Source organism: Tursiops truncatus, chromosome 3 (assembly GCF_011762595.2).
Source record: "Tursiops truncatus isolate mTurTru1 chromosome 3, mTurTru1.mat.Y, whole genome shotgun sequence".
In the NCBI taxonomy this organism is placed as follows: domain Eukaryota; kingdom Metazoa; phylum Chordata; class Mammalia; order Artiodactyla; family Delphinidae; genus Tursiops; species Tursiops truncatus.
In genome coordinates this window covers 97,223,899-97,246,069 of record NC_047036.1, presented here as the reverse complement: position 1 = coordinate 97,246,069, position 22,171 = coordinate 97,223,899, and the positions used below count along the sequence as shown (strand labels likewise).

The window sequence follows — 22,171 nt, the reverse complement described above, 5'->3', positions numbered from 1 at the left end:
CAGGTGTGATATACTATTTTAATATAGAAATTGTTATAGAGTGGTGCAGTTCTGGACACTTCAGCAAAATTTTTTGAGGGCAAGTGCAAGGGTTTTTCCTCTGCATTTATTTATGCTCTGGCTCTCTGATGATGTACCTTTATTGAGGAGATGTAAATGTCTGTAGAAACTGTTCATTTATTTTCTGATATCTCTGGTGGTAGTGATTTTTTTTTTTTTTTTTTTTGGATTCTGCGTCTAAGGAAGATAATTGTTTTGAGACTGTTATTTTCTATCCTTGGGGGTCTCTGGTAATTTCAAATGATGTCATTAAATACTCAGAAGGAGAAATAGGTCATTATTTACATTTAAAGGGGTATACTTTATAAAATATAGTAATTATATATAATAATTCTCTGCAGGTTTTTAACTTGAACCAAAATTATATGAAAATAGTTTAAAATTCTGAAGTTAACAAGTAAGGGAAAAATGGGTTATATTCCCCTAATATTGTTGTATATATTTTGCAGAATCCAGGCTGTTTTTTTGGCAAGGCCGTAAATATTAGATGAAAATATCATTGATCCAAGTATATTTACTCTTTAATTCCATGAATATTCTAGCTACATACATGACAAATCTATAGTGTCATCATATTTATGTTCAAAGTAATTGAGTCATAAATATATGACCGGAATTATTCCCCTCAAATTTTGCATGTTCATGCCAACAAATCACTTTGAGCAATAGTCATTAGAACATTTCCGTTGCTCCTGCCATACGTACAGATCAGGATCTCGAGGTACCCTGAGAAAACATAAAGGGAGTAGGGGAAGGGGTGGTGAGGATGGGGGAGCAAAATGCTTACTTGGGATTAAATGGCCTTTCCTATAAATCAGGAGGAAAGTTGTCAGCTGGGTACTTTCTCATTTGCAGCATGTATTAGCAGCAGGAAAATGAGGCAAAGCGTCCTCTGAAGCAAAACATTACCTACAATGCAATTCATTCTCACTGGAATCTCTCTTGTCCTAGAAGCTCTTATTGAAGATGAATGAAGTGAGGCCCCATCCAGGCCGCTCCTCCACAGGCACTTCCTATTAGTAGCATCTTTATTTCCCCACCTGAAGTACTCTTGCCCTTCCAAGCAACAGGAGTCAGATGAGGTGAGTGTATGCCGAGTTAACTCCCTCTATACAAAAAGGAATGTTTTGCAATATTAAAAACCAGGAGTGTTTGGATCATGTCATTCCAGAGGTTGGTTGTGAGATAGCTTCAAATTTCTCTGAACCCACTGCAAAGTAATCATACTCTGCTGTTCCTGGAAATTCTATGTATTGGCCTGGAGTCATGGGAGTTTTTCCACAGCACTCAGGAAGTCACACCAGTCCTGGCCATCTTTTTGGACTCATAGCAAAATGTCAACAGTCCCAAGGACCACATGAGAAATACCCAAAATGTCAGACTGTCTTACGTCTCTGAAAAAAAGTTTGCTATAATTTACTGCTTGTTTTCATCTGGCCCTCCCTATCTGTCTAAGCTTATTTCTCCTGATGTCAAACTGGTTTCTTCCCTACCAGTCAGGTCTTCCTCTTTTCCAGGTGGTTCCCGTGTCATGCTCTTCCCCACTATAGCCTCTGCTCATTCTTCTCTTCCTGCCCCCTGATCCCTTCAACTGTCCAACTTTGAAAGCCCCTGCCTGTTGCGATTTGTATTTTCCCTCCAGCCCATGGACTTTCTGTAATGCTCACTGACTTCCCCAGTGTGCCTCTGTTCGGGATGTCAGGGAAAAAAAATACTCCTAGAGTTGCAGATAAATCTTACAAAAAGGGGCCAGTAATGAGGTGCTATGGTAACGGCCAAAATTAAATCTTTTACTTATCGTTCTTTGGTGTCCATTTTGTCTTTGCAATCATGTCCTTGAATCCTTGTGATCCTGCTTTGGTAATACATGAACAGGAAGAGCATCTGAATGACACCCTCCTTCTAATGACCCTTAACACCTAGGACAGTCATCTTGCTTGTGTTTTTCTGGTTCTAATTTTTGGATAATATATAGTAAGAGCGCTCAAGTCCTGAGTTGAGCAAAATGCTATCTGTAGCTACAGAGAGAGCTGGCATAATGAGTGTTTAGTTTTGTAACCTTTCCAGTTGAACTGGCAGAAGAGCAGTGGTTTGGGCTTGGTTGTGGGGTGAGACTGTTGACAGTGTCTTCTACAATGCCTGATTTTATGGAGGTCTCTCTTACTTGGCTTTGGGGCAAGTGCCAGGAAGAAGAGTTTCTCTTTCCATGAACACTATTATTCCTTATGGAAGGCTGAATAATGTCCCCACAGATAACCAGGTCCTAATTTCAGGAGCCTATACTTGAATTCTTGTAGCCCTTATATGGTGAAAGCGACTTTGAAGTTGATTAAGTTTAGGATCCTGAGATGGGGAGATTTTTGGGATTATCCACGTGGGACCTAAATGTAATCACAAATGTTCATTTAAGGGGGAACAGAGGAAGATTTGACGGGAGAGATAGAGGTGATGTGATGACTGAAGTAAGATAATTTTTCTAGTCTTCAAGGTATAAGAAGGTGCCATAAGCCAAGGATTGAAGCTCTCAAAGGTAGACAAGGCAGGAAACCAGATTCTCCCCTGCCTCTAGAAGAGGGGCAGCCTTGCCAACACTTTGATTTTGGCCCAGCAAAAGTGATATTGGGCTTCTGACCTCCAGAACTGTAAGAGATTACATGTGTGTGTTTGAAGGTACCAAGTTTGTGGTAAGTTGTTTTAGCAGTTTCTGTATATATATGTGTGTGTGTGTGTGTGTGTGTGAGTGTGAGAGAGACAGAGAGAGACAGAGAGAGAGAGAAAGGTGAGGCAAGGTGACATGGGACTGGCTGTGTCTATTGGAAGTTCCTGCACTGAGAATGTGGGTTGCTTAGTGCCTTTGTTCATAGCTCTGGTCCTTAGCAATTAAAGCTGTGGAAACAGGGAAAAAAATCCCATTAGATTCCATTAGGCACCCAATGCTCTCCTGTAACATCTGTAATGGTACAGTCTAAAACAATAGGTCCTGGAACCCTTTCAAAAGCAAGAACTTTCATATGTAATTAGAGGGGATTGCTTGTATAAGATTTCTCCTTTTCACTGCCACCTTGGCTCAAGTAAGGGATCCATTTGACATCAGGGCAGTACCATGATTGTGTAATCAGTTGTCAGAACGGGATTTTTTTTTTTTTCTCTCATTTTGCTGAGGTCTTAAAGCCTGAGAACAAAACAATAGAACCCATATTTCAAAGTGAGTGCCAGCTCTCCTGTACAGGACTGGCATAAGAGGTGGCCCCAAATCAGTTCTGTAACTTTACCTGGAGGATACCTAAGAGACTGGGGCAGAAAAGGAGAGAATGCCTTAGGAAAAAGCTTGTCGGAGAGCTGCGGCTTCCTCTCCCCCCATCCTCAAGCTGAGAGAGAGGGGCTTTAGGAAGTCTATTTGCAGAATTTAAAATTCTCCTGCGGAATTTGTAGGGGCATAAGGGACACATTTCTGAGGAAGTGCCTGTAGCTGTGTGCCTGGCTGCACTGACATACACACAAAGCTACACTAGAAGCCATTTCTCCCTCCTTCAATAGCAGGACCAAAAAATAGCACATGTTTTCCTGTGGACCGTGTGGCTCTGTAATGATGGTGGTGGAGGGGAGCTGACCTGGGCTCAGCCCAAGAAGCCCACATGGATGTGACAACACAGGGGAGTCTATATGGGGCATCTGCTGGGGATCCAGGAGCTGAGAGGGTTGGAACCAACCTGCTGGAGGAGGCATCACCCACATCCAGGGAGCCTTGGTTAGAGGTCACCAGAGGGGGGTCTCCATGTTACCCTCCAAGGGCCTCATGACCCAAAGAGCTGGGTCAACATTTGCCAAATGTCAGATCACAAAAGAACCAACCATGCTAAGACTGTCCTTTCACCTATGGCCTCCTCCCTTGGGTTCAGTCCTGGAGGATCAAACGCCTTGGCTATCGCTGAGGCAGGAGGACTGGAACAAGAAAGCTGGGAAAAGGACAGGTAACCCAACAGGCCTGCTTCCCTCCCTGGTTTCTAGGCCTAAAAACAGTAACATGTTGGAGAAGGAAAGGGACTCTAGATAAGAGCTTGAGGTTTTGATTTTCATGTTTGAGCAATTATTTCCAAAATGAAACTGTTTTGTGCCTAAAGCAAACTGAAAAAAAGTGAGGGATCTGCCAGAGATTTCATCCAAGAGGCAGGGAAGAATGAGTCTGCTGATGAGATTTGAATGGGTAGTAAATGAAAGATTCAGTTTTCTGCTTGTGCCCTATGGGGTGTGGCTTGTTCCATTAAACAACTACAGCTGTTCCTGTCTAATTCGAATGCAGAGTAGCTGGGTTGCTTTAGATAGAGCCCTAGGTAATCTTTTAATAATATATGCTTAGCCAGTCTTAGGAAAGGTGAAACTTCCATGCACTTTAGGGGTGCTTTAGCTGCACCCCTCCCGTGACAGTGCCACCATAGAGTAGATCAGTGTGTGATGCAGGGGTGTTCTGACTTGGCTCCCTCACCCACATCTGGCCTCTTTCTTCCTAGTTTAGTGGAATGCAGGCTCAAGGCTTTGGTGTGCTTTGCCTCTGTTTCCATTAGTGTTTTCAAGGCTAAATTCTATAAACATTACTTCTGTTCTGCCTTCCACTTTAACCCCATTTTCCTCTCCTCACTCTCAAATCTCTCTTCCAGTCATTGCCCGAAGTGTTCTTTGGGTACAGCAGTAAGGATTGCAGGAGGAATCGGTGGTGGGTCAGGGGTCATAGTCAAAGCCACAGCCAGGATGGAAGATGAATTTCCCTTTCCACTGTTGTTGCAGGGACTCTTGCTGAAAGGACAATATGGGGTGAAATATGGGGTGAAATTGAGAAGGTGGCCTATAGAAAAGGAGAATCAGTTTTTGGCTCAGATTGTGGGTGTGTCTCAGTAAAAGACTGACCCCGCCTTTTTTAAGCTGTACTTTTTAGAGGAAGAAAGATTGATTTAGTGAGTCGTGTCTGAAATCCACTGAAACATACATTTGTAGGCTCAGAACTGTGCACTGGATTGATCTGGACTTAATGCAGTTCATCAATGCTTGTTGAAGCAATCATGGTTAAAAGGCTACACTAGCAATGCTGAAAAGCTGAGGGTTGAATGGGTTTCAACTTTCCTCAGCATTGAGCCAGAAACTCCTCATTTGTTTTCCTTTTCTGAGCATCACCTCATGCTATTCAGACAAGGTGACAACCATGCCTGAAGAAGCTCTGTTAAGCCAATTTACCTCAGTGTGTGGCTGCAGATTTTAGAGGAAAGCTATGAGTGATGAGAGATTGTTCTCCCAGCTCAGCAGAGCTTTCCAGTGACCAAATTACCGAGCTATTCTCTCAAAAGAGTCACCAGGTTAACCTAGTGACTCTAGTCTGCCTTCTACCACTCAAGCCTGTGTGACCTTGGCAAGTCATTTAACCTGACAGGCCTTTAACTGCTTCGCTTATAAATGGTGGAAGGAGGCCCACGTGAGCTACAATTCTGTAGTTTTCTGACTTCTGTTGATGGCCAGTCAGTGCGGATCTGTGGGTCATCTTACTATGGGTCAGGCTTTGTGATGTCACAAACAAGTCTTGATGGCTGAAGTGGTCTGACCAGTAGGGTCTGGCCTGGCATCTGAAGACACACCAGGGTTTCAGCACATTTGCCATCCTGCCTCTCACTGCCAATAAATGACCAGAACTTCATGCAGATTCAAAGAAAGAGAGCTAAAATACTTTCTTTTAGAGTTAAAAGTAGATCCTGGCCTTCTTGTTTCTATGTATTTAACATTTCAATATAATATTATACTATTTCTATTAATTCTTAAAAAAAGACTTGTATAATCAGATTCAACTCATTACTCCTAGATAAGATATCAAGGCTGTGTGTATAATTGGCTCTGTTTAATGTACCTTTTGTTGTTCTCAGACATTATTTTGGGTGGAGGTAGATTAGGAAGACTGTTTGGCCTCTTTCCCTGTGCTGGGTTGTGTGGCATGTGGTGAGAGAGAGAAAACCTGACTCCTGCTCTAAAAGAGAGACAAGAGTTGGAGATGAGACATATGAATGAGAAAGAGATGATACAGAAAGGAAATTCTGCCCTAATAGATATGCGGCTCCCAGGTGTGGAGGGCCCAGGTGAGGACTGGGTGGTATGTGTGTAGGTGGAGATGTTTATAGCCTGTCTTACTACATATGGTAGAGGATTTGTCTTCAAAGCTTTGGTTTCCTCAGCCACTCTCTGCCCACTGAGAGTATCTGTGGCGTGTCGGCTCAGTTCAGGCTATGAGTCTCTGCAGTTTGGTTCCCCATGACCCTCTCCTGGTGAGATGTGTGCCTTATCACCCTGTACTTCCCAAGGGGAGTCATTATATCCCTGATTCCTTATGCAATTCTCTCTCTTCCTAAGTTTCTGTAAGCTTTATCTTGCTTACTGTTGTTTTCCCAATGACTGGCATTTATCCATTGAAGTACTTATTGATCAAAAAAGATCACTGATAATTAAAATAATAATCTGCTACTCTTGAAAGACTGAAGTTTCCAGGATAGGTTTAATGATGTTCTTCTACTTGGCCTCTCTCTGGTTATATTCCATTTCTCACATGGTTGACTGAACATATTAGATGTTATTAATTCAACAGAGAATAATTTTGCATCGTCATGTCTATGTGTCAGGAAGGGTTCTGGGTTCAGGGTTTAAAGGGATGAACAAAATAGACCAGATCCTTGCTGTCTTGGAGAGCAAGAGGAGAAAGACAGCAACTAAATAGCAAACAAGTAAACAAGGACAGTTTAGATAGCACTTTGTGCATGATGTTCTAGAGATTGACAGGGTGGGCGGTAAGGGAAGGCCTGAGAAGGGAATCTTTGAACCAGCCATGAAAGATGGGAAGGCTCTGGGCCGTGTAAATGGTGGTGGTAGCAGGTGTAGGGGAGTTTAGGCGAAGACGGAGGTCCAGACATAGGGACAGGCTTGGAGTGTGTAAGGACCAGAGAGAAGGCCTGAGTGGCTGGCGGGGAAGTGAGTGAGGGTGAGTTTAATTACCATGCAGCTGGGGTGGGAGCCAGAGGTGAGGTCATTTAGGGCATATTATAGGCCATAGGGATCAGCCTGAGTTCTGGGAGGTAACCAAAGGCATAATTCAGCTGGGTTATGTGGAGAGAGCGTTGATGTGGGCCGGGCTTCGGAAAAGCAACCAGCCTTGCGCGGTACCCCAGGGCTGGCGAAGGGAGGTGGGCAAGGGGAGAGGGCAGCTCCTGGCTCTGGAGGGACACAGCCAGATCACAGTGACCCAGCAGGGAGGGAGCTGCGAGAAAGCCATGCCTTCATTCCCCTCCAAGTTCCGGAGTTCCCATAGGTGCCTCCCACTAGTCAACCCAGCCACAAGCAGGAGGCCAGGGGAGCCCACGGATACAGGCCTACGTAAGGGTGACCGTCCCAGGGCATGGAGAAGAGTCCAGCTTACCCTTATGACAAATTTGGATTTTAACCTGACGCGTAATGGAAAGCCATTGGGGGATTTTTGACAAGGAGAGTGACGTGGTCTGATGTCTGTTTTGAAGACATTACCTGGGCTACCCTGTGGAGACTGGACTGTAGGAGGCTGAGATGGAGGCAGGCTGCCATTAGGAGACCCATGGCTGCCCCCCAGCCTCTGCCCAGTGGGATCCAGTCACTGCAGACTGGCTCCTGGCCCTCCCTGATGTGGTAACGTGGGCTGATCATTTGTCCAGGACCACACTTAAATGTTCCATGCTGGGTTGTTTTTTGAGGTTCCTGGTGTGGCATGGTGGTCTGGGGTGGCAGCCTGACAGCTCTGTGGGGCACTGACCATGGCACTATTTCTAGTTTTCAGTTGGTTTCAGGCTTGACACTGGGTGACTAGCTAAGGATGGTCCTCCTCACGTAAAACTGCCCCCTCCCTGTGCTGAGTGTGGCTCAGTGAGGGGGCATCTGTGGGAATGCTCTGAGGAGAAGCTCGCTCTTGTTTCTGTTTTATGGCCTCATGATAATCCTGGTCATTCCTGGGGGCTGGTCTCTCTAAATTGGGCCTTAGTGAAGGAAAATTGGATTTGAAGAGGTTTTCTGAGAAAGCTTCATAATAGGTTGGTCATCCTGGGAAGGAAGTATCTACTCATGTGTGTGTTTGTGAACAGAGGGGAGGGCGAGGGAAGGAGGGAGAGTGACAGAGGAAGAAGAGAGGAAGTGACAGGACTCAGTGACATTTTGATGAGTTCAGCTTATCTTCCAGAATGTTTTGTAGAAAATGTTCTAAGGTGTGCCCTGCCCGAGTTGAGAATAAAGGCGAAATTCCTGAAAATTAAAAAAAGCGGGCTTCCCTGGTGGCGCAGTGGTTGAGAATCTGCCTGCTAATGCAGGAGACACGGGTTCGAGCCCTGGTCTGGGAGGATCCCACATGCCGCAGAGCAACTAGGCCCATGAGCCACACCTACTGAGCCTGCGCATCTGGAGCCTGTGCTCTGCAACAAGAGGCCGCGATAGTGAGAGGCCTGCGCACCGCAATGAAGAGTGGCCCCCGCTTGCCACAACTAAAGAAAGCCCTCTTACAGAAACGAAGACCCAACACAGCAAAAATAAATTAAAAAAGAAAAGTGCATTAAAACCTCATACACCATGATCAAGCAAGATTTATAAAAAATAAATAAATAAAAAAATAATAAAAATTAAAAAAGCACCCACAAAATTTTCCTTCCCTTTTTCATTTCAGGTGTTGGACTTACCAATCGGAGACACTGAGATGCTTTATATAATTTCTGATGCTATCTGTAATTCCAACTTTAAGTGAGGGTCACCCTAAAAATCTGTAGAAAGAGTGTTGTTGAGTCAAAAACCAACCTAACTTTTGACTTACTCCATCTTAAGTCTGGGCGGTATAGTTGATTGGATGCTTGAAGTTTGATAGTATATTTCTGTTGTCAAATAGAATTTTGATAGCATGGTAAGGAACAGAAAAGAATGGCTTTGGTTTTCCAAAAAAGGATATTTTTAAAAACAGGTTACAGTTTTCCAGATTGAAATTGCTAATGAATAAATCAGATGCTAATGATGGATAATATTTGAATACTCTGTTAAAGAAATATTGATCTAAATTGTTCAAGAATCTTTGAATGATTAGTTAGTATTCCAGGGATGGCTGTCACGTAATGAGATGGCTTTTAACAAACTCATTAAAACTCATTCAATTGACAAAAAATACATTGAATGTGGACTGTTTGTAAGGCAAGTGAGGGAAACTAAAATGCATAAAACATAGTCTCTGCACCCAAGGAGCTTGTGTATTGTAAGAATTTTGCACTTCAGTATAATCACCTGGGGAAGCTACCGTCTGTTTTCAATGAGATCATTCCTGCTGAACATTTAGGAACCGCTTTGGAATTGTCTTTGGAGCCATTTTTAACACATTTGCATGTGTGCACATGCACACACCGCACATACACACACACACACAGGTGCAGTCATTATCACTTTCATTTCTGTAGAACAGGGGTCAGAAAAATATGGCCAGCCAGTCAAATCTAGCCTGCTGTCTTTTTGGCATGACCCCAGAGCTAAGAATGGTTCTTACAGTTTTAAATGGTTGAAAAAAATCAAAACAAGAATAATATATTGTGACACATGAAACTTGCATGAAGTTCAAATTTCAGTGTTCATAAATAATGTTTTATTGGAACACAGCAAAGTTTATTCATTTATGAACTGTCAGTGGCTACTTTCATGCTACAATGGCAGAGTTGAGTAGTTTTGACAGAGACCATATGGTCCTCAAAGCCTAAAATATTTACTATCTGATTGTTTACAGAATCATGTCTTTAGGATATATAAATATATATAAACACACACATATACATATATATATGTATATATACACACATATATATATATTTTTTAAGAGTCTTCAGTTAGATCCTCTACCTTCTTTCACAAATTTGATGCTAAATTACTTTTTCCCAATTTTCAAAGCTCACACTTTTCCTCAGAGATAGAATATTTCACTTTACTTTATGACCATTCAAGGGAATCTTTTTCAGGCTTTGAAGTAGTTCCCAAAGAGTTCCCCAATCCTGTGAGCAGTGGTCACGTTGTTCCTGCACTGAAGGGGGAGGTCCCTGAGTTTGTTAGGATGTAAGGAGTAGGGAGAAGGAAAAGCCTTCTCAGTTACCCTCCAGGAAGGCCTCAGAGAGAAACAGAGCCGTGCTCAGGTGCAACAGAAGCAGAGGAGTCCACTCTCTTTGCCCCAGTGGCTTGCCTTTGTGTTCCTACTCTCTGCTGTGTTCACTATGACTCTCCTTCTGAGGCCGTTGACTGCCATCTCTTTCTTCTGATATTCCTGACCCTGGGGCCTCTGTTTACTGGTGGTTTCTATGGTCCCATTGCTTCTGCTTTCTCACATTCAGACATCCTAAGAAGGAGGATTTTATTGGGTCTGTCAGTCTCTACCCAGAGAAATATGCCTTTGATGTGCAGAGGGCTTGACCTAGGTGTAGATGACAGTGAGGGCAGCGAGAAAAAGCAGGCGCGTTACCCTCCTTTGGGATGTGTTTGCTCTTGGCCATCGGTTGATCTATTGCTCTCTAAACATGCACTGGTATATAGATGTCCAGGCATCAGGATACTGCTCACACTGCAGGTGTCCTCCCCATGACTGAGGTAGACAGCCAAACACTATCACCTTGCTGAATCAGTATGGTGAGAAAATGCTAGCAGTGGCCACTCACTGCGGCTGAGTGTAAAATTTTCTGTGAGGAGATGAAATGCATATGTCATCCCACATTATCCAGATAAATTGAAAGGAGGAGAGCAAGTCAGGCAGAGGCAAGTTTGAAGTACTCAGTGACCTTTAAACTTGGGGGCCCAGTAGAGCTTAGTCCAAGCCTGTTTACATGTCTGCAATTGTATGTCTCTACAACAAAAATGTGATTTTTTTGTGAGTTCATTGGCATAGGCAGAGGTCCTCATGTGATATAAAAAAATTTGAACCTGTACAATGAACCGTCTGCATTTCAAAGCTCCAGACCTATTTACAGTTTCCTGGACCAACCCCTCTCTCCATCTGTTGTTGCCACTTGCACCTTTCCTCCCACCATTTTATTTAAACATTTTAAGTAGAGTCAGAGTAAACCAGAGGATAATAGAACACTCATTCTAGAGATACGTTGTTCTGTTCTAGACAAGGATCTAGGACACACAGAATCAAAAGTGTCCTCAACCCCAGCAGACAAGCTCAATGGCGCTGCACAGGTGAGCATCCCTCATTACTTTCTTCTCTGTGACAGTCACATTGTCTGCCTCTCTTGAACATCTAGGGCACTCCACTGTGGTGTAAATGGGATTCCCTCTGGAGAATTTAACTCTTTTTAACGCCAGGTTGACTTCGTCTCCTAAAACTTGGGTCTCCAGCTCTGGGAAGCAAAGGGGGTGAAGGCTGTGACTGTGAACACTTTGACCTTGGCACTCTCTCATGACAAAGTGGTTGTGACCGGGCAATTTGAACAATATTAAAGGTGGGTTTTCACCAGGATTTCTTGCATATTAAGAATTAAGAATTAAAATGCTTCTTAGGATTGTAGCGGCAGGTATGTGCTTTTTGGGAAGGGTGAGGCTAGAGGTTCTTTATGTATTCTTTTATGAAATATTTATTGATTACTTTTGATGTATTTGTTGTCTCCCTTTTTACTGTTCTCCCTTCAACCGACTTTGCTTTTGCCATCAAATATCTGCATTACCTCCAACCATATGAGTGGACTTTGAGTGGCTGTCACTTTCTACCCCACCAAGTAGTTTCTACCCAATTGTTCCTCTTCATGAGAGAATAAAAAAGAAAAACATAAAATTATCCCCTTGGCCATACCTATTTCTGTCTGTAGGAACATGGTGGAAGGCAAATGCTGTGGTAAAGCTTGATACCTGGCTTGTAGCACAGCTTAACAGCAAGATGGGGGGAAGTTAATTAACCATCCAGGTCAGAGACAGAAGCGAGAAGCACGTTTCAGAGCTCCAGACAGTTTTGAGCATCAGGATAATTTTAGAAAGAATAAGCATTTTGAAATTATGGAGCAGTCTCTATCAAAGTGATAACAGCTGGTACCAACTTGACAAATCAAGGCATTTTATAAGAAAGATAAACTGCATACTTCCTGTGAAACCCAGCCAGACGAATATCATCAGGGATTATAGCAAAAGCACTTCCTACTGTCGAGTCAACACACAACCTAGTTGACCTTTTATAAATGGATGAAAATAAGTTTAGCAAAACTCAGTAAGATATATTGAAAGATAGGCTGGAGGTGAATGGTAGGAGGGCTGAGCAATTTCACTAACCCAACCAGTTGGCAATAATTGGTAAAGCGCCTTCTCCCCTGAGAGCTGGGGACAAATGTGGCCACCCATTGGTAAGCCTGCTCATTGCTTGGAGGGCACTTTATTGACTATATTTGCCGCTTTTGGAGTGTATTTCTCCCATGAACTTTAACAGTCATAGCCATGAATCTGAACCTCGTGACTGGTAAATGTTCTCCGGCCTAGACAATAAGTGCCCCAGCTTCGCTTCATTATGTGTTTTCTGCCAAAGCTGTGGCCTTGAGGCCTTGCAGTATCTGTCTTGCAGCCCAAGGCTGTTATCTGGGCAGCACATTTCCATTTCCTTGGACATTATCTCTTTTGAATACCCCTCACTGAAAATGAGCCATTTTGAGGAGATTACACCACAGTCAACATCTTTCTGTGGGAGCCATAAGCGGTTTTGTCAGTGTATGTCTAGTTTCAGTCCCTTGTTATTTTCCTTTCCTGTGTCAGGGACACACACCAGCACGGTCTTTCACCGGAGCTTGAATACAATTCTTTAATCAGTGATCACTTTACTTTTCCTCTCCCCACTCCCAGCTCCAAAGAATCATTTAATTAGGTCCAGTGGTATGAAATCCATTTCTCAAACGTGAGCCAACGCCTGCAACTTCAGCTGAGCACAGAGCTCACAGAATTCCCTGTGGGACCCCGCGGGAGACTGAACTCCAAGGGCAATGGGGCCAAGCTCTCCAGATGCAATGGGATGCAGATGGCCCCTCGTTCCCTGTGGCTCAGTAACGAGGCCCAGTATTTACAGTGCCCTCATTGCTTGCCGACTGTGCTAGCGTTTTTCTCTTCAATTTGGATCTTGGCCTTCGCTGTGCCCCTCTCGTGAAGCACGTGCCATTATGATTTTAAAATAATGGGAAGAGTGCTGTGGCACTGCTCGTTGGTGATACGACGCTCAAAATGTCTGCAGAGTGCGGAGTAAGTGAAATGTTTTGACAGAGAGAAGTATGTGTTGTCAACGATGCTTTACCCATGGTTGAGAGGGGAAATTGAAGCTGTACTTCAGCAGGGTTCAGATGCTGATGACCAACATGATCTCCTTAATACAAATGACTACAGCTCATTTTGTTTTCCTTTATGCCTCATTCTTCTCTAATGAAATGCCCAATTAAAAGCATAGCTCATGTGCTTAAAAAAAAAAAAGGCTTAGGAAGGATTCTGGGAAGGAGCAGTGACAGGAGTAATCCCTCATCACGGAGAAAATCGTCATACTCTTGTGAAGAAACGGTCTGTGTGGTGACCTCCTGTGTCCTGTGTGGAGAGTTTAAAGAAGACTCAAAAGTAACCTTTTAAAGATAGAAGGTTGCATATATATATTTGTGTGTGTCTGTGTGTGTGAGAGAGAGAGAGAGAGAAAGGGAAGGAAGGGGGGGGAGAGAGGGAGAAAGGAAAGATATGAATTATTATTTTTTTTTAAATTAATTAATTAATTTATGTTTGGCTGTGTTGGGTCTTCATTGCTGCACACGGGCTTTCTCTAGTTGCAGCGAGCAGGGGCTACTCTTCCTTGCAGTGTGTGGGCTTCTCACTGCGGTGGCTTCTCTTGTTGCGGAGCACGGGCTCTAGGCATGTGGGCTTCAGTAGTTGTGGCACGTGGGCTCAGTAACTGTGGCTCATGGGCTCTAGAGCGCAGGTTCAGTAGTTGTAGCACACGGGCTTAGTTGCTCCATGGCATGTGGGATATTCCCAGACCAGGGCTCTGAACCCGTGTCCCCTGCATTGGCAGACGGATTCTTAACCACTGAGCCACCAGGGAAGCCCAAGATATGCATTATTTGTGATATGTCAAACAACAGACACAGTAGAGTCTGTATCCCCAGAAGAGTGATACGTTTAGCACAACTTGTGAATTTATCTCTGGGATTAAGTGGAGTATGGAACGCTGTAGCTGTGTATTGTCTCCTAGCAAAATGAAGTTCACTCTCTTTCCCTGGCAGGTGTGTTCCTGTCAAGAGCTTGTTCAGAGTGGGCACACGGGTAGCTCCCAGAGCCCTGCTGACCATTATCTTCACATTTAGTTCTACATTGTGGAAGCTGCTCTCTCTACTTTTTTTTTTCTTTTTTTTTTGCTTAGAGAACGTCCTTGATAAGAGAAAATGTTGACAACTTTCCCTTTCTTGAGAATCACTAAGGAAACATTTCTTCTTGTCAATCTCCTTTCATGTGCTGTGCAGGAGAAAGGAAAGGGGGTATTGCTTTGGGGAATAACCTTGACTTTCAACATGCATTTAACAACCAATATTTTCTTGAGCAACTACCATGTGCAGGAATCTTTTATTTGCTAGTCATTACAGGTCATATAAAAATGAATGAAGCTAAGTTCATGTCTTTTGGTAGCTTGGCACATTCTCATTTAAAAAATTAATTACCTAATTGGGGAGGCTATAAAAGAGCTACTAGATAGTAAGGAAACGTGTATGGGCACACAAAGACTGAGGTGAAAGTGGGGGGTATGGAGGCAGTTCACCCAGGGTGCAGGCAATAAGAAGGTGTATTGTTAATAGAAAATTTAAAAATAATGGAACTGTTGAAGATAGTCTGTTTTTTGTTAACACCGCAAATGAGCAATTCTAAACAACGTTAGGAACAAAATACTCCTCCCTTACCCCCTCCCACTTTCCCCCTTTGTTATGCAACTGCTCAGAAAGCAATTACAAAGAGGACTTTTGAACGATAGAAATGTGATTGGAATGTGTTGCTCCCATTACAGTGAGTGTTTTGAAAGAGATAACATACATTTAGAGTATTTATTTAAAAGGAAAAAGAGAAGTCATTCCACTTTACACATCTCCTTTGTATATTAATTTGGATCTTGACTTATGAATTTATATCTAGTCATATGTGAGTTTGTCTAAATCCTCTCTAGATTAAGATCCACAAGGGCAGGGCTGTCCCTTGTTCATTAAGTGTCCATAGGTTCTGACCAGTACCGTATACATAATTGGGTCCCAACATATGATGGATGACTCAAACGAGGTTAGCAGCAAAACAGTATTTTACTTGTGTTTTTATCAGTCATGTGTATGAGAATCAGTATATGAGGGGAAGGCCCTGGCCCTGCTTTAGAGGGTCTTTCTGTTACCGGTGCTGTTTGGAGAGAGAGATATTCTCCAGCTGCTGGTGCTTACAAAGGTCTGAGGTTTATACACACATGACATGGTGCCCACTACCACCAGCATTAAGGAAAATGGGGAAGGGGATGCTTCCCTCTGTGTCCATAAAAATACACCCTGGATTGCTTGGCAATGAGTACCAATTGATGTTCTTTCCACACCTTCTTATTTGCATGCAATGAACATCAAGAAGGATGGGGGGGAAAGAAGAATAAATTTGGTTTGTCTCAGGAACCACACTCCTAAGTGTGAGTCCTCATGGCAGTTCAGCTTCTGTAGGAGATAAGGGAAATGGGGGCTGGAGAACAGTTTGACCACTGACTAACTCTTCAGTATTGGAAAATACTGAATGAACATAACACTTGTAAAGATAGTCGTTGGGTCAATAATCATGGGCAGTTCCTGGATACCAGGTCAAAATGAGCTTGGCCTTGGGGAAAAAATTACCTTCCTGAAGTTTAATGTTAATGTTTTATGGAAAAGTTATGATAGGAGATTAGGGGAAGCTTGGGTGTCAGGAGTCTTTTTACCATTTTGATTGCTACCTTAATGTTTCCTGGGTAAGGGTCTAAGATTGAAGGGAGAATGTATGGCCTCTGGCATGTTTAACATCTATCCCACCTTCCAAGGAACCTTCCAGATGGAGAGTGGCCTTGGGTGGACCGTCTTGTGAACTGAAAAGCAGTTCACTTGGGCTGGATGAATGTCATCTGGAACTTGAAGATGTGGCCTAGGTTCTGGGATAATGAGGTAGGGAGAGGACAAACAACCCAGGGATTTTCATTCCTGTTTAATCTAGAAACATGTAGGGTCATTTTTTAGCTCCTGGGTTGTGGTGGTAGAGTGCAGAGAAGCTGGAAAATAACCACATTTCTCTACTACAAGCTCTATCTATTGGGGTTTGCCAGTAAGAATTTTGTTGACTGATGTGTAAGTGCTTTTGCACTTGTAGACTTGACATGAGATCCAAATGAAAGAGATACCCAAATGTCTAGCTTTGTTTTTGCTCCCTGAGAAGAACTCCTGGACTTTTTCACTATCCTTTCTGGAAAAAACAACTGACTGGGCAACCCTAACCTGGTACTGATAAAGAAAGTATACCTGGCAGAATATATGAATTTTAGAAAATGATTCTTGCCTTAGGAAACATTGTATATGCAATATATATGTTTCTTGGTTTTATGGTAATATGCGTTGCTAGATAAGTGAATGTAGGAACCATAATTATCACCATTTTTCTTATAGGAAGTCTTTGGGTAAATTGCAACATGATCTCTTTTGCTCTCCTCCATCTGCCATTTGCTATTCAGAGAATAAAAACAATACAGTTCCAAGCATGACCTTGGGCAAGTCTCTTAACAGTTTTAAGCCTGTCATCTATGAAATGTCAGGGTTGGACCCAGTGACTTCTGAGGTCCCTGATCTGGATGCAGGAAGAGGAAGGTGAAGCTATATGTACACCCCCTGTCATAGTTTACATTTCCTTCGTGGTGAAGAAATACTTTTTCATAGATGCAGGCCTTCGAATAGTGTTTTCTCTTTTTACTCTAAAGCAAGATTTTCGACTTTGCAAAAACCATTTGGGATAAAGTGGAACAATTAAAACTGCTATTGAAACATTATTTTTAGGTCTGCACATTATTTCACAAAACCATTCTTTTTGTCTCTTCTTTGTCAAAGGACTTAGGCAGCTTGTTTCTCTGGCTTTCATCAAATATCTTTCTTCTTTCCTGTTCAAAATAAGCTGTTTCCTTTTTACTGGCTATATGAAAGCCTGTGTATTCTGCTTTTCCTGATATCAACCCAGCGATGGCAGTACCGGGGTTCACGTCACTGCAGACAGTCAATTTCAAAGGCTAGTTTGGAGACAGAGGGATGAAAAACAAGCTGCAGTTTTCCTCTTCAGATCTCTCCAGGACATACTGTCTGTGTATTATTTCAGAAAACCCACTCAGAAGTAGACTGTTTCCTTCCCTGACTTGGCACCAAATCAAGAAGTGGCACATAATGTATTGTTGTATTTATTATGCATCATTTTGCTGCTGACACCGGGGCCATCAAATATTGGTAAATTTACAGCCAGGGAAGTCCAGCCATCATGCCTGATGTGAAGGACAAAGTATTATGTTATTCATCTCCAGCCCTGGCCCTTTATGATCAGACGGTGAGCAATATACTTATCAAAGTAAAAATAACCTTCACTTTAGGCAACATACTTGTCCTTAATCACCAGAATAAGAACGCATAAGCAGCTTCTCTCTTGATACTGGAATGGAGGCTGAGTTGATGTTAAGTTTTCAGTATTTTGTAATTTGCCGATAGCAGTGTGCTCAATTAAATTTTAATTCACAAGTTATGTGTATATAATACTGGAGAAGTGGAAAAACTTTTGTAGTTTAAAAATACATGGTCTAAATGTGCGTATCATACTTATGATAGACATGTGCATACTTATTATTTTTTTCTTTTGGGTCAAAGCTAAGGCCAGTTCTTCTATTTCTATGCCCTGGTCCACAGCAGTTAAGAGCTTAGATGCTAGAGGCAGAAGGATGTGAGTTTGAATCTCTGTGATATAGTAACAATAACAGTACCTACCTTAGAGGTGTTTCAAGGATTAAATGAGATTGCATATATGGAAAAGTTATTAGTATGGTGCCTGGTACATTATAAGAACATGAGGAAAATTTGCCTTTGTTATTACTGCTCCCTCTCCTTTGTGTGTGTGTGTGTGCGTGTGTGTGTGTGTGTGTGTGTATTACATATATATGTACGTTTGTTAAGGCACAAGATGGTCCTTGGAGGCATATAGTTTTGAGAACCTGACTGAGATGACTCAGAAGGCACAGCAAAGCAGTAAAAATAATTCTTAGTTGATAAGGCATTTGTTTACTGTGCTTACCTCAAGTCAAACCTACCCTGTTAAAAAATGTGTCACTGTTTAGGGTTAGTTTAATCTATATAGTGGCCATCTGAGCATTTAAAGATAGGGTGTTTATTTGGAAATAGGCAGGTTTGGGAAGGTAGTCACCGCTGTGTCTGTGAGCTGCTGTTTGGCCAAATGTAAACGACAAAGCACAATTAGAAAATGAACTCCAAAACTCTTCCAGGAGGCAGGGAGAACCTATGGAATTTGGTCATTCTTCCTGGCTGGCACCTGGAGGTTACATTAGTTGATGAACGTCCTCTGAGCAGTAAAGTCAGAGTGATGGCATTTGCTTACTTGGGTTGTCAAAATTCCCTTGTGATGATGGTGGGTGAGTTGTTAGATGGTGAGTTGGAGAAATGGACCTGAGAAGAGAAATATTGGGAAATAAAATGACTGGCCATTTTATTTACAGAACAGTTGGCCTGAGAGTTTTTTTTGTGTTATTTTTGCTGTTTTTCCCTTATGTCTGTAGGACTAAGTTTGGGCAAATTAAGTGTTAATGGGCTGTAATTTCAGACCAATAGTCAAAAAACAAAAAACTACAAGACAAGCAGTAGAGGACTCTGTTTGAAGTGAAAATTACAGTTTGAGTATTTTTATCTCTTCCTTTTCCCTCTTTCTTCAGACTAAGTAAAACGGACAGGTAGAGCTGTTAGAAGATGCTCGTGATTCATCACACACACACACACACACACACACACACACACACACACACACACACACACACACACACACACTCCAAAACCACAAAACAAAAATCTTACCCAAATCCACTGAAAAGTTCCCATTCAAGCAACATGTGTATCACATAAAAATTACTTGGCTTTCACAAGAACCACCGTTCTGAGGACCCATAATGTATATTAGTAGGTGAAGAAAGCTTTATTGGGAAGGACTATAAAACCTTGGCGGTCATAAACTCTGGAAATAGATTCCAGAATGAAAATGCTATTAGAGCCCAGAGCACAGGCTGAGTTCGTGTGGGGCTGAGTAAGTAAAGGTTTTTGTCCTGAATTACAGAGTACAGTTGCTGAGTTGTCTTCTGGTCTCCTCCACCTCTACCGCTTCCTCCTCCTTTTAGCCCACTTGTTGCTTTCTGAATGTAACCCTGCAGTTAATACAGAATATACAGTTTAATGAAATGGTAAACTTTTGGCTGGATAAATTTTTTTAAAGATTTCATTATAAATTTTCATGAGATGTCTTGGTTAGCATTTGGGACCAAACAAGAAACCCGTCAAATTAGTGTGTTCTCCTTCAGAGGCACAGCTCTCTCCAGAAGTTATGCCTTGTGTACGCGGATGCCTCTCGGGGCTCTGGGGGAAGCCCAGCTCTGTCTTGTCCTGTGTACACTTTGGAAGCCTAGAAACCAACCCGTCTGAGAGTTAGCTTTCCAAATGGCCTCCCTCTTTCCTGACATCGCAGTCAGAGCCTACGTTTTCACAGTCTTTGTAAAACCACGAAGGAGTGTTTTTTACCGGATTTACAGCTCTGATCTGTGGACATCCACACTGGGTGCCCACTAGAGTTTTTGCCAAGGTCTGGGGGTCCCACCACGACCTCCCACAGTACGGCCGCAGCACGTATGTTTCCTGAGCAAACTCGGTGCTGCTGACGGTGTGCACATTTTCAGTCTATAAATCCTCTGTATTCCCATGCCTGTTCTCTAGGCCTTCAGCCAGTACTCCATAGTACGTGAGAATGCCACATTTCCCAAGAGAGCTCAGCCCTCTTACCTGGACCGTGTGGATAAACCTCCAGGTGCTGAACAGGAAGCATTCTAGCTCAGACAGTGCTCTCCTTTGACCAGGGTCCCAGGGCAGGGCTCAGGCTTTTTTTTTTTTTTTTTTAATACATTTATTTATTTATTTATTTTTGGCTGCGTTGGGTCTTTGTTGCCGCGCACTGGCTTTCTCTAGTTGCGGCGAGCAGGGGCTACTCTTCGTTGTGGTGTCCGGGCTTCTCATTGCGCTGGCTTCTCTTGTTGTGGAGCACGGGCTCTAGGCACGCGGGCTTCAGTAGTTGTGGCATGTGGGCTCAGTAGTTGTGGCTCCCGGGCTCGAGAGCGCAGGCTCAGTAGTGGTGGTGCACGGGCTTAGTTGCTCCGCGGCATGAGGGATCTTCCCGGACCAGGGCTCGAACCCATGTCCCTTGCATGGCAGGTGGATTCTTAACCACTGCGCCACCAGGGAAGCCTAGGGCTCAGGCTTTTTACGGGCAGGTGCATTCAGCTGCCCCTGACAGTGCGGTGGCTGACCACTCTATTCTGACTGTGGAAGGTGGCAATGTGTTCATTTGGCTTAGGGTTTAATTGAGTCACAGACACTTCTTTTGTTTTCTTTCTAGTAGGATGATTGGGCTTCCCAAGGTTGGCAGCACCAGCAGTGAAACCATCTCCTGTAGAAAGTGAAGGCGTGGCTTTAATAAAGAGTTGACAGTTGTGGATGAGTCCTTGGAGTTGGGAGAGCAAATGTCACATGTATTAGCTTTAATCACATGATTCATTTTCTTCCACTGGGATTTTAACAATTGTAACATCTTCTCATTTAAAATTCTGAAAGAAGAACAAGCCAGTGGGGAACCTGGGGTGGCGAGAAAGAAATAGAGCCAGGCAAACGCTGAGTATAGTTCAGGCAGTGGTCATGTGTCACATCGTAAATGTAGGACAGTGAAGTTGGTGAAGGTGGGTGAGGGTACTAACAAGGGGAAAGGGAGGCGTCTCTGCTTTGGATTGCTCACTTAGCTATGGAGATGGTATGTGGTGTGATAGGCAGGGGAAGAGGAGGGTGGAAGGGAAAAGGGAAAAGGACAGATCCTGGAATCGCAAACAGAATGCTTATTACTCCTGAGCAAGACCACAGAGCTTCTCCCCTCTTTCATTCCACACACCTTCACAGATTGCTTACTCTGTGCCAGGGATTGTGCCCTCGGGTTACTGGCTTGTCATCTTGTCACATCTACATCTTTATTAAATGTTTCCATCAGTCCATGCTTGCTAGGTGCTCTAAGGGAGTTAACTGGAGTCAACTGCCTGAATTCTGTGGAAAAGACAAGATGCATATGCTTCTTCTGTTACAGTGTTCAGTGTTTGGAAATGAACAGTCGTGCATTGTTATGCAAACGCCAAGGTAATAGAATGTGTATAAGTTACAATAAGTGCAATTACTCACAGGAAAGTTTGTTGGCGCTTAGTTATGTTATTGTGTTCACTGCAGATTATGGCTTGTTACTTTCTGTTCCTTTAATATACTTTACCCACTTAAGTTTTGAAACAGAAATGAAATGCTGGTGTATCATCATTTTGCAAGAAAGATATATATGTTTCTTCTATTGCATTAGACAGGTTAATATGTTTTTGCATTTTATAACAGTGAACTTTATTAGCATGATGAAATTAATGCATTCAGGGCAATATCTTCCGAACCAGTTGTTACCAATAGATAAAGTCTGATATGGTAATTGCCAACTGAATGTTGGATCAGGATTATTACTGAAGTAAAATCATTCACTGTGGGATGATCAGAGCTACAATATTGTGAATGATAAAAGAGATGCCTTTACTCCCTAGTTTTTTTTTTTTTTTTTTTTTTAGGTATGCGGGCCTCTCACTGTTGTGGCCTCTCCTGTTGTGGAGCACAGGCTCCGGACGCGCAGGCTCAATGGCCATGGCTCACGGGCCCAGCCGCTCCGCGGCACGTGGGATCCTCCCGGACCAGGGCACGAA

The 22,171-nt window shown here is 43.0% G+C and overlaps 1 long non-coding RNA gene across 1 annotated transcript in view; it reads left to right on the top strand.

Moving 5' to 3' along the window:
• Positions 1–1,063: 1,063 nt before the first annotated feature.
• Positions 1,064–22,171, top strand: part of LOC141278212 (uncharacterized) — a 92,811-nt gene continuing 71,703 nt past the window's right edge. The window contains exon 1 of the long non-coding RNA XR_012330559.1: positions 1,064–1,142. This is a non-coding gene — a long non-coding RNA (uncharacterized lncRNA). The remainder of the gene's footprint in view (positions 1,143–22,171) is intronic.